This window comes from Camelus bactrianus, chromosome 15 (assembly GCF_048773025.1).
Source record: "Camelus bactrianus isolate YW-2024 breed Bactrian camel chromosome 15, ASM4877302v1, whole genome shotgun sequence".
Classification (NCBI taxonomy): Eukaryota; Metazoa; Chordata; class Mammalia; order Artiodactyla; family Camelidae; genus Camelus; species Camelus bactrianus.
In genome coordinates, this window is record NC_133553.1 from 45,386,986 (window position 1) to 45,399,141 (window position 12,156).

The 12,156-nt window shown below is 42.9% G+C and overlaps 1 long non-coding RNA gene across 8 annotated transcripts in view; it reads right to left on the reverse strand.

Annotated features, from left to right (window-relative positions):
• LOC141579862 (uncharacterized) overlaps positions 1-12,156 on the reverse strand; it is a 225,336-nt gene that overhangs the window by 88,315 nt on the left and 124,865 nt on the right. The window lies entirely within an intron of this gene.

Below are 12,156 nucleotides of genomic sequence, written 5' to 3' on the forward strand. Positions count from 1 at the left end.
GAGGTTACCTTTTGCTGGAACAGTGCTCAATTTTTAAAAAATGAATTACTAACGTAAACCGTTAAGGCCCTATAGTTCTTGGCTGGAGAAGGTAACTCACCAGAAATCACTTTAGTTTACAAGCAAATGCATTCAGATTAAAATTGATGCAGGCTGCCTTTTACATAACTGGACTCAATGGTCACCCATTTGGTGTAACTGGAGAGGGACTGGAATAGCTCTTTTACCCGAATATCACTCACCAGCCTGTCTCAGTGCCTGGGATTCCACCATTAGAGATGCATTACTTTGCAGTTTTAAAAGCCTCTTCAAACTCTTTGCAGTCGACAAGTTTTGTCAACAACTTAATATGTGGTTGGTATGATACTAAATATTCAGATACATTCATCTCTATGATTGGGATTGTGTAGAGATAGCATCATTATCCAAATCAAATTAAAAGAAATCTACACAGGATGAGATTCATATGCTTCTTATTTTCTAAAACTGAAGGTGCTGGGCTGCCTCTGCCTCCCCCTTTCTCCCCTCCCGCCTTGTCGTCTCTATCAGGATGCGGGCTCAGCAGCACCCCCTGCTCTTTGTTGCCTCCAGCAGGGCGAAGTCAAATCCACAGATACCAGGCCCAAAGCTGAGAAAGGGAAGGACGGCTGTATGAGGAAGAGATGGCGCTGGAAAGCAGAGAGACTAGGAGACAAGGAGACAAGCAAAGAATAGGAGAGGAGAGAGGTGGAGAAAGGGGTGCCTGTGGTGGGGACAGGAAAGAAAACTGCGCACTCGGTTCCTACAGGAAGTAAAGATTCGTCCTGGTGGGGCTCAGGCTCTCATCCTTTCTCCCTGGACCCACCTTATTCCGGTTTGTCTGGGGGCCCAGAATCCTCCTGTTAGGGCTGAGCTGCTTCATAACTTGACAGCTCATTAGCAGACATCACTGGCTAGCCTGGGGCTGGTTCCATGCACTCTGCTTGGAACTGCAGTCTGCCATCAACTTATCCTCCTCCAAGTGAAGGTCAGACGGTGAGGCTGGGCTATGTAGACTGAGCCTCTCATGTCAATGTTTTGTGCACACCTTCCATGGCATCTTCACAACCATAATGAAGTTCTAGAAAGAACTAAATGTATGGCTTGGGTCTGATAAAGTTGCTCAGTGGGACCACCTACCCCAAGTGCAGGATGCTGGCAGGGAGTTCAGCAACAGCCAAGCAATGTATTTCCCTCTTCGCAGCATCCAGCCCATGAGCCTCTGTCCCCCAGGTCCTCACGCAGAGATCTGGGTGGGAGCTGGGGAGGAGGCGGGAGACAAGGTGTTAACTCTTTCTAGAGAACCTGGCTGATGAGCTGATGTTCCTTTGCCCATCGTCTTTTCTGAACCAAATCTGTGCATAGATATTGGGTATTAGGAGATCAGCCCTGACCTGACACCCACGGGTTTCAGGGCCACGCACTGATCCACCTGGGCTGTGCTTTCTAAAGCGTTGGCTCTCGAGCACTACTGAGAGTTTGGCATGACTTGCAGTGAGCAGCAAAGCCTGCCTCAGCCTTTGAACTTCTGCTGGGGCTTCTGGACCACAGCGCTGGGGAGAGGATTCAACATCCTGCTCGACTCTCGCTTCCAGCGAGATCTTCATGGTTCCCAGGCTATCTCCTCTCGGCCCCATAGCATCTCATTTCATGTCTTATTTATCTTTGTAAATGCTCACCAAAACTCAGGAAAAGACTTCCACATTTAGCTTCTACTGAGCCAGAAGTTTGTAATGTAACTTCCTCCACCGTATTAAAAAAATGATAATAAGCCCACTATATATTAACATAAATAATATTTTTAAGAAAATAATTATGGATTCAGAAACAACAACCAGAAACCTAGTGAGAAGCCCAACATTATTTTTCATGTTTGAAAAAACTTTTTAATGTCGGTTTGATTCTCAGACATGATTCTGCCTCCAGTCTGCTGTGATAATCACATGTCACATAGCCTGTGATAAACTCCAGCGCACACCTGTAGGAGAATGAGAGTGAAGAAAGCAAACAACATCTTCACATTGTTATGAAAATAGTTTTGACTGATGGACCGCATTGAGAACCGCTGCTTCCAACATCAGAGCTGATAGGTTTCCCAGCATCAGCTGCCTTCTCTTCCACACGTGCACATCTGCACCTGCTTGCCTGCTTAGTGTTTCTGTTTTGGCAATATCATGATGTTCTTGGGATAACTGAGAACTCTGCGTGGGAAAGCGGCCCCCTGCATGGCTAGCTAGGAACAGAACGGAGGGGACAGCCTCACTTTAGAGCCACAAGGCCTCAGCTTTGGATCCTAGCTCTGTCACGATACCCTCTGGCCTGGGGAAATCACAAAATCTCTGTAAAGCCTTGGTTTCTTCCTCTGTAAAGGGGGACAAGAACTTCTCTTCACAGAATTGTTGGGCGGGTTAAGGACATAGTATGTGTAAAGCGACAGGCAGAGTACCAGGCAGCAAGAGGACAGGTGCTCAGTCCACTGCAGATGTGACTGTCACCATGGCCATTATTATTCAGGAATGACGTAAGTAAGCTCCGTGAGTGTGGGGACTTGGTTCACTGCTCTAACTCCAGACCTCCCGTTAGTGCTCCAGAAATGTGGGTGCACAGCATTTTACACAAACTCAACTTCCTTCAGGACCTCTTAGCCTGCCTCAAGGTAGTGTAAGGCACAGGAGAGAAGAACAGGTGGTCCCTACCCCTGAGAGCTTTTGGTCTCATGAGAGGAAAGAAAGACCCACACTTGAGAAACAGAGTGGTCACCAAAGTTGTGTGACGAAGAGTCAAAATGAGCAGGGCTGCCAGCATTTGTTGCAGTGGCTCGGAGACGGGAATTTCTAGGACCTGGCATGGGGATTGGTGTTGGCTCTGTGGTCTGTCTGCTTGCTGTTTTAATCCCTCTAGTGCTCACCTGCACAACCAGGCAGTGGGGAGGAGACGGAGCGGTAGCCCTCGAAGATGGCTACCACCAAGTCCTCTTCTGCACATGCCCCTCCTCCCACGAAGAGGTCTGTTTCATCTGGGCTGGCATCCTGACTTAGTCTGAACAATAGAATGCCATGGAGATGGTATTCTGGAACATCTGAAAGCAGGCCTTCAGGCAACTTCTGCTTCCTCCCTCTTGGAAGCCAGCAACCACGTCAGAGTTTGGGCCACCCTAAAACCACCCTGCTGGGAGGAAGGGCCACATGGAGAGGCACCAGGGCACCAGACACATGCATGAAGCCTTCCTAGACCTGCCAGCTCGGCCCATCTAGCAGCCAAATGCAGCCACGCTGAGTGACCCCAGCTGATAGTATATGGAGCAGAACTGCCTGTGTGAATCACAGCACTAAGCCACAGAGTCATGAAAAATAATAAATTGTTGTCTTAAGCCATCATGTTTTGGAGGGGTTGATGTCACAGTGATAGAAAACTGTAACAGAAGGGCAGGGGATGGGGGAGAAGAGGGAAACGGGGCGGAGCTACCGGACCCATAAACCTCTGCGTCTGGTAGACGGCGCCCTTCGCTGCCAGCCCCTGCGCACAGAGCAGATAAAGAGACTAAATGCACCTTTGCTAAGGTGTGTCTGGATTTGAATTTATATCCTCAAGGGAAATTCCACAGACAATTGTCAAGTAGGAAAGCTGTTTAGGTACCAGATAACAGAGCTGGCAGGACAGACATGCCCAAGGTTCCCTACTAGTAAACGCACGTATCCCTCCTGGGGGTGATGGCCACCAGCACGGGTTTCTCCTTGAATAGTCTTATTTCGTTGGGACTATCTACTCCCTGCTGCTGGGCCTTTACTCCTGCTTTCCCCATTCTCCAGGCTGCTCTTTCTCTCTTCCAATCGAATACTACCATCCTTCAACATCCCACCTGGCTCATCAGCTCCACTGCTGGACTGCCCTAACTCCATCTGACACTGGTCACACCCTCCCATGAAGGCCAACAGCTCCTGTTGTATGGCACAGATATTTTGCCACTTAGAATCGAAGCATCACAGGTGTCAGAACTGACTGGACCTCAGAGGTGGAGCCCAGAGTAGGAACCTGGAGCTCAGGGAAAGTGACTTGCCCAAGGCTTTGTCATCAGTTAGCAGAACCCGAGCATCAATACTGCAGCTCTGTGATTTGGTAAATTTACCAAATTTACCAAACACTTGAATAAAATGGAACTGAGCCAGAACCCACTGAGAACCAGCAATTACAAAATAGTTTGTTATACCTGCTGTAAAATGGGAAGAGAAGACACTGAGAGGAGGCAGCATCAAAGTTGACTTCTGTGAGGCTGTACGTCCTATTGCTAAGGTGGGATACTCAGAACAAGCATCATTTGGGGGAAAAGGTTATCTGTTTGGTCAGAGTATATAATTTGGACAGTTCTGATGTAATGAACAAAATCTCCATACAATAAAGTGCCTGGCCAGCCAGACTCTGTCCTTGAAAAGTCATTTGTCTCCTGTCTGTAGCCCAGATCATCCACCTGTATTTGTAACCTGAACTTCGCTTGGAAAGTAGCTCTGACTCGTTAGGGTAGTTGAAAAGTAAAAATCAGGCCCAAGGCGAAGAACAAGGATCTAAAAAATTAACCATTAGAATAAAAACAAAGAAAAAGAAGAATCCCATTTAACAGTATGGTGTTAGTTCTTTTGTAGCAGATTTTAGTTTAAATGAACTAATGAGTTTTGTATCTTCAAATTATTGTCGATTTATATTTCAAAGCGTTTAAAGAAATTAGGAGAATGATATATTAGAATTGTGAGGACTTTGCTTGAGTGCAAAAATGTTTATGTGTGAGGGGGAATCTAACTAGTTAAGTGGACTTTTTGAGTTATTAGTTATTCAGTAGTGTGTGAATAGTTTCAAAATGTTAACTGGACACTAAACTAAGAAGGAATCTCTGTGAACACTCCCTTCTATACCCCAAAGCACCTGGGACAGAGACAAGCCTTGACTTCTCCCACGGGAGTCCCTACCCCCAAGGCCAGCCACCCGAGCACCCCTCTCCATCACACAGCCCTTGCATCGTTCTCTACTTCTTTCACGTGTGTTCTTTTTCCATCACGGCGCATCCTCTCTTTTTGCCCTTTCACTGCTCAAAGCAACCCGAGATCATCTTTACATTTTAAGTTAATTGGATTTAACAAAATTGAAAGGGACTTTTAATCCAATGACAGCAACATGCCTTGTTCTTAAAGAACTGGATTGGCATAGCTCTTGTCAAGAACCATCCCTGAAGATATGATCCAAAAGTGAAGGGGTTTCCATACCCAGAGAAGGGACATTGTGACACGTTCGAACCCTGGAATATACTGTATTTGGATTGTGCTGGCAGGCAGGTAGGTGAGGTAAAGCAGACCCCTCAGAAGTAATCCTGGAGGAGGAGGTTATGGCAGCTCCAGCGCTGTCTTCATGGATCAGCAGAAGGAGGAAGAAAGACGAACCAAGGGGGGCTAGGAGCCACTGCTCCGACTCTTCCTTCATCTCCCCCTAATGCCCCTGCCCTATCACTCAAGGACAGACAAGTACTATGCATGAGGAACACCAGAGAAGAGAGACAGAGCAAAGGTCAAGGGCACAGTGAGCTTAGTTTGGGGAGCAAAACAAAGGGAGAAACTTGGGCAAGTCTGATTTTGAAAGAAGAGCGCTCAGGAGGGCTGCTGCTCACAACTTTAAGGGAGCTCGCCAGGGTTTCAGTGGGAACTGAGACTCGTGCCGAGGGAAGACCTGGCTGGCCAAGAGGGAAGAGAAGAGGAGCAGTGGGCTGCATAGAGAGGGTTGCCGAGGGTGAAGCGGCCAGAGGCAGTGCAGGAGATGCCCAGTGTCTTAAAGATCCAGAGGCAGACCTAGAAGATGAGGGCGAAGGGGAGCCCCCGTTGGAGGCCTTGCCTGAGAGGGAGGTTGCCGGAGAAAGAAGGCAGCGGGGTCCCTTGGCCGTCAGTCGACTCAGAAGCAGAGAGGAGTAAGAAAACTGCCACCATGCGGGGCTAGACTGAGGTGACAAAAAGTATCTGAGTCACTTGCAGAAAGTCGGTTAAAACTATGCAAGAAGGTCAGGTTTTCCAAACTACTGACATTTGGGACCAAATGGCCTCAGTGCCAAGAATGGCTTCTATACCCACTGCAACACCTTTAAAAAGTGAATCCTTCTGTGGTGGAAAAAGCCGTTCCTTTACTTGTACAGTGTGTATTTTGCACTTAGGGGAAAACATGGTGACGTGAATTACCCTACATTTCCGTCCCTGTTGAATCGGGTTGTGTTTGGGAGAGCCAGGAGACTTGAAAGCAGTAAGCATTTTAAAAAAGCAGCCTACTGAAGTATTTCAAAACGATTTCTTTTTACCCAAGTGGAATCAGTTGACATTAAACACAACACGGCCAGCTGAGGTGGGAGGCAGGGGAACAGCGGGAATACGGATGCCAGTCAGAGCTGACGGTGCCGAGGCTGGTGTACGTCCCCGGCAGTGCTTTAAGCACTCTGTGTCCAGTGTCTCGCTGAACAACCTGTCCGAGGAGGTAGTAATACTATTATTTACAGACGAGGAGGTAAGGCACAGAGGAGTTCAGTAACGCACTCTAGGTCCCAGAAGTGCTGGGATGATAAAGCAGGTCTGTCTGACCCCAGCGCAGCCGACGATGAGGGGCTGGGGAACATCTTAAACCAAGAACCAGTTTTGATATGCCTACCATAGGGGAAGGATGGATAATATGCACGTTAGTGGCTGTACCACTGACTAGCTACCTGAGACTTCTCGCCTTTTCTGTTATTTACATTCTCATGTATTTTTATCTTGTCCCCAATAGCTCCCAAAGAAGGGGACTGTCTTGTGGGTCTCTTGCCTCCTGATCGGTACTTATTATGCTCAGAAGCCTGTCAGTGAGAACGTAACTGATGAACTAGTCTTGTCAGCCTCTTGCTCCACCCGCCTTGTAAATGAACGACCGTCAAATCCGTGTATTTTTTAAATGTCATAAACAAACTTTGTAAACACCTAACTGGGGATTTTCTAAATTCTCTATCAGTAGAATGAATTTAACGCTGCCCCCAATTTTAATGAAACTATCTTCATGCTGTCTTCAGGTTAAAGTTTAATTTAAACGTTCTCACTAGACTTTTTGCCAATTTTTCTTTTGCATTTAAAGTGTCATTCTATTGAGGTGAACAAAATGTATAGTCCGCTATCAGACTATCCTAAAATTTACTTTTTTTTTCTTAGAATCCTTTTTTTTTTATTGAGGTATAGTCAGTTATAATGTGCTGTACACCAGAAATTGACACAATGTCCTAGTCATGATATGCATACATGTATTCTTTTTCATATTCTTTTCCATTAAAGGTTATTCTAAAGTTTACTTTTTGCTTTAAAGAAGAAGGGGCTCTAGAGTTGTCCCTTAGACTTTCTGTTGGAATAACATGTTGACAATATACTGCTGAAAATATGGTCGGGGGGGGAAAGAGAAAAGAAACACACACACACACACACTACTAATCCTCCACTACTGTGCACCTGGGAACACAGAGCTGACCCTATCAGGGTCTAGAATGGTTGATATATTGTCAACATGTAGATGACTTTCCGATCTGATTCCATTTGTTACTCTTTCCCAGGGCCGAAATGGAGAAAGGGCTGCCAATCGTCCTAGCCTTAGCAATAACTAGAACACCTTCCCCACTGGAGAAGAGAAAGCCTCCCCCAGTGTGATACTAGCTCGGAAGGCATGGACCTATAAATGCCCCTGGGCTCATGTGAGTAGGATTTAGTCTGGGCATTGTATAGTCTCAGAGAGAAAAAAAAGTTCTCCTGAGGGAGGCTCGGGCAGCGGTGGTGAATCAACCATTGTCGTATCGGACTTCAGGGAAGTCCAGCATTAGGAAGGCCCCCGTTTTGTGCAAACTGATCAAATACAGATGTTTCCAAAGAGTTGACCTTATTCACCGTGACTTCACTGGAGATTGAATGGCGAACAGCCGGTCAGCAGTGGGGTGAAGGCATGTTTTGCCGAGAGGGTGTAAATGTATATACAGTTGACAGGATGTGGATGACACTGGACAAACATCTCTTCTATTGATAAATATGTGTTTTACTTCCAAAAAGTTTTATGCCAGGGAGACGTAGTGAAAAATAAATACAGTTTCGGGCTAGGTGTCTCCTGTGTGTGTCAAACTCTGAAAGAGATGAAGGGGAAAATATTAAAAATGGGTTCAACCTTCCGTCTTCCTGAAATATCAGTTTTCATATAAAACTCATCAGCTGAGCTAAGTATTAGGCTTGATCAATGGCAGGAAACTAAGGGATCAAATGCTAATAAATCAGAAACAGATACCCCCTCTCGAGCAGAAAATATATCACAAAACTGAAAATGAGGAAATCATCTGATGATTTTTTTTTTAAATGAGTACGCAAGGAGAAAATGAGCTTTTTTGAGGGGAGGAGGGCTGCATCTTAAACAGGGACAAAGAATAAGATCTTCAACACCTTAACCAAATTTTGACTTTAACATATGCAAAAGAAACATATGTTAAAAAAAGGAAGATACTAATTTTTTGTGAATTCTGGACACTTGAGGAGTAATTTAAGTGTTTGTGTAAGTATGCAGATACTAAGATGGCAAAGTGAACACATTAAAATCTTTCTCTTTATATTTTGCTAAATATTTTAATGCATTTTCCCTCCTCTGGAATTACATCTGCAGCCTGCACCCCTCTGGTCTTTTAAAAATGTATTGTCTCACAATCCCATCCCCTTACTTCTTAGCATTTTTTCTCTCATTCATTTTCATTTTGTAAATGTTTTATTGAAATAAAACCTATGTACAGAAAACCACACAAATCTTAAGTTCACAGATTCCTAAGCTTGATGAATTTTCAGAAAGTGGACACACCTGTGTAACTACGGCTCAGAATAAGAAACAGAACATTATCAGCAGCCCCAGAAGCCCTCTTGTTCAGTTGTCGCAAACTGTTCCTCTGACAATCATTGCTATCCCGACTTGTCATGCTATAGTTTTGTGTTGTCTGTTTCTGAGCTTTATATAAATGGATTCTCAGCTGTATTCTCGCATCTGCTTTTTTGCTCAACATTATGTTTGTGCAATTTATCCAGGGTGGTTAGTTGTGTACTTATTAATATTTTAAATGGTATTGTTTTTAATAATACATATATATGCATTTCATTAATGTAGTCTTGTAGGTACGGAAATGTCTCTATTTACTTCAGCACATTGACCAGTCTCGGCACTAGTAGAAGAAAGTTCAAAAAAGTAAACAACCCCCAGCAGAAATCACAAAGAATCTACTGAGTTGTGATAAAATTCTGAATTGACTTGTCAGTAATGCAAGACACATTATCACAAATACCTCTGAAGTGTTCTTCTTTGATTTCCATTTATTTTTTCCCAAAAAATACACATACAATTCTTTCTCTTGTTTGACCCACCTTAAACAAGAATCCAGAGAGTGTGGTCCTGCTCTCTGAATGGAAACTGTTTGCTTCTGTGAAAACAGAGAGCACTAAATTAAATTAGAAAATCCTGGTATTCAGGAGGACCAAATTTCCCTTCCTTCCTACTTTGCCATTCCACAATCTATCACCTAGAGTAATTAAGACCAGGGAGGTATCATCTTCACTGGATTAACCTTAACTAAATTGTGCTCATTCAACATGTGCCCTTTTGATTAGTCCGAGCAGGGCCTGCTGTCTCAGATACACCCACCTTGTAATTCTACACATTTAATTAATTTCAGATGAATAGCGGAGGGGATAAGCTAAATTCTCCCATTAATAAACTATAAGTCCTTATGTGTGTCAGCTCAGGATTTTCATTCTTTTATTTCTTTGCCCTGCAAAGGTGAATGGAGATTGAAACACACACACACACACACACACACACACACACACACACACACACACACACAGATACACACACACTCACACACAGCTGCAGCTGTGTAAGGTTGGTGAACAGATCCCTGAGCAATCTTGTCATTGTAAAGGGCAGAACTTGAGAGAGAAAATACTGCAAGAACTGTTGGTAAAATAGATTATTTTTTGGCCAAGTGTAATTTTTGATGTCCTTCTTCATTTGGACCTCAGTCTTTAGTCTTTATTTACACATATTTCCATATCTGTGTACAAATATGAAAATTCAATATTAATGTCACTAATTTTGTATTTTTAAATGCATTTCTCAGAGGTAAGATACTATTAATAGTCTGAGAGCCTTTCTGAGAAATAGTTTAAAATTATGTGTTGAATCATCAAATTTGACAGCTCTCAGATCACAATTTGCCCTTGTGGGCATCTGACAGCAAAGAAAATTATTTCCTTATAATAAAACAGATCCCAAGGATGTTTATATGCTATAATTTATCTCATATTAAAAGATGGCTAGAAAATTATACAAGATAGATTTACAGTCTCTCCTTCAACCCAGAAAATTTATGTGTCTAGTTATTAGTGTCTTAAAAACTACTACTGATCTGCATAATTGTACATAAAGAGTTTCCCCAGTAGCTTTTATGTCCTATGATTCAACTTAATGAGGTCAATTATATTCAGGGAATTTAAATTACTGATACTTAGGGAATATAGCCAACATAGCTGTTAGTTTATGTTGGTATGCAAGGAATTATAGTTATATAAGACAAAAATAATGTATCTTAATATAGCCAATTTTATGTTTAATTAAGCAGAGGCTTTTTTATAGCCACTAATCTATTTTACATAGAAAATCATTCAAGAAACCATATACTCAACTCATGTCTTCAGATGTTAGAGCTGTTCTGATTTTTCCTCAGTTTAGTTCCAAAATGATTTAAAAAGAAACCCAACCAAACCCTTGAGTAATTCTGTTAGTATTTTCTACTAGTTCAGAAAATTTAACTGTAAAAATCTTGCACTCCATTTTTAACCACATCACAAATTCCCAAACTACTCAATATTCCTACAAGTTAAAATACTGCTCAATAATTTACCATTAAACAAGTGACAGGGTGTGGAAGATTTTACTGATCATCTTACTAATTGCTAATTTGTGAAAATTCGCAAAATGGTGGAGTCATTTGGTTAATTGAGTGTAAACATTAAATAATTTTTGATTGATGACATGCATGCTGATAGGCACATCGTTTTTCAGGATGCATCAGCTTCGTGCTTTATCAGGTTTGTATTATCTCCTCCATCTGAGCCTGGGCACATGGGCATTTTAACTCATGTCAGGAAATCTTATTCTCTCTGCCTGCCCTAAAACCAGATCCTACATTTGACCTTTTAGGAAAACACAAAAGCCAAGTAATTTAAGTCAGCCCACACCTGCACCATCTTCCAAAATATCCTCATAAGAATGCTTAGCACATCTCATTCCTGAGCAACTGAGGCGGCTGAGAAGGACAATTTATTCCCTCTAAAGAACAAAATACTGACATTACAGTTTGTCTTCTTTGGGGTTGGAGGAAAGTTGAGATATTATTTATGAAAGGACAGCTAAGCTTGGCCCTGTGATTAAGATTTACTATATAAGCCAACTACTTTTGAATGATGGAATTAGATATTTACATAAGGGGACTTAACAGTTCTGCAGCCTGGTTATGTTCTGCTGCTTGTTACACAATTGGAAATCTGTGAATGCTGTTTTAGGTGATACATCACCAAGAATTTTTACATTAGGAAAGTAACCGTTATTATCTGGGATTGTTAGCTGTAGGGAAAGTTGTTTACCTAAATTCTGCATCTTAAAAAACGTAATAAAAAAATTCATTAGAACGTCTCCGAGAAGTCTAGTATGGCAGTCGCATCACCTAACAATTTAATTGTCGTATGTCTCGTACTCTTGTTGGCCTCTTTTAACAGGACCTTCATCAATGAATTCAAGTTTTGGTTTTTGCTTGCAATCGGGATTTCAATTAGGACAAGTCCACGGAAAGAAACTGAAGTTTGGATCATTTTTCGACATCAATTGCAGCTGTTCATCACTGTCTTTTAAGAATAGCTTCCCTTTCCGCACACCCATTGCTGCCGCCTCTCCCGCTCAGTAAATGAGTCTTCGCCAAAACAAGGTCGCTCTGGGCCAGTTCGAATTTCGGTGCCTCGGCCCTCGGATTGTCGAACCCCCCTTGTCTTTTTCGTGCATATCTCTGAAAAAAAAAATTTTTTTTTT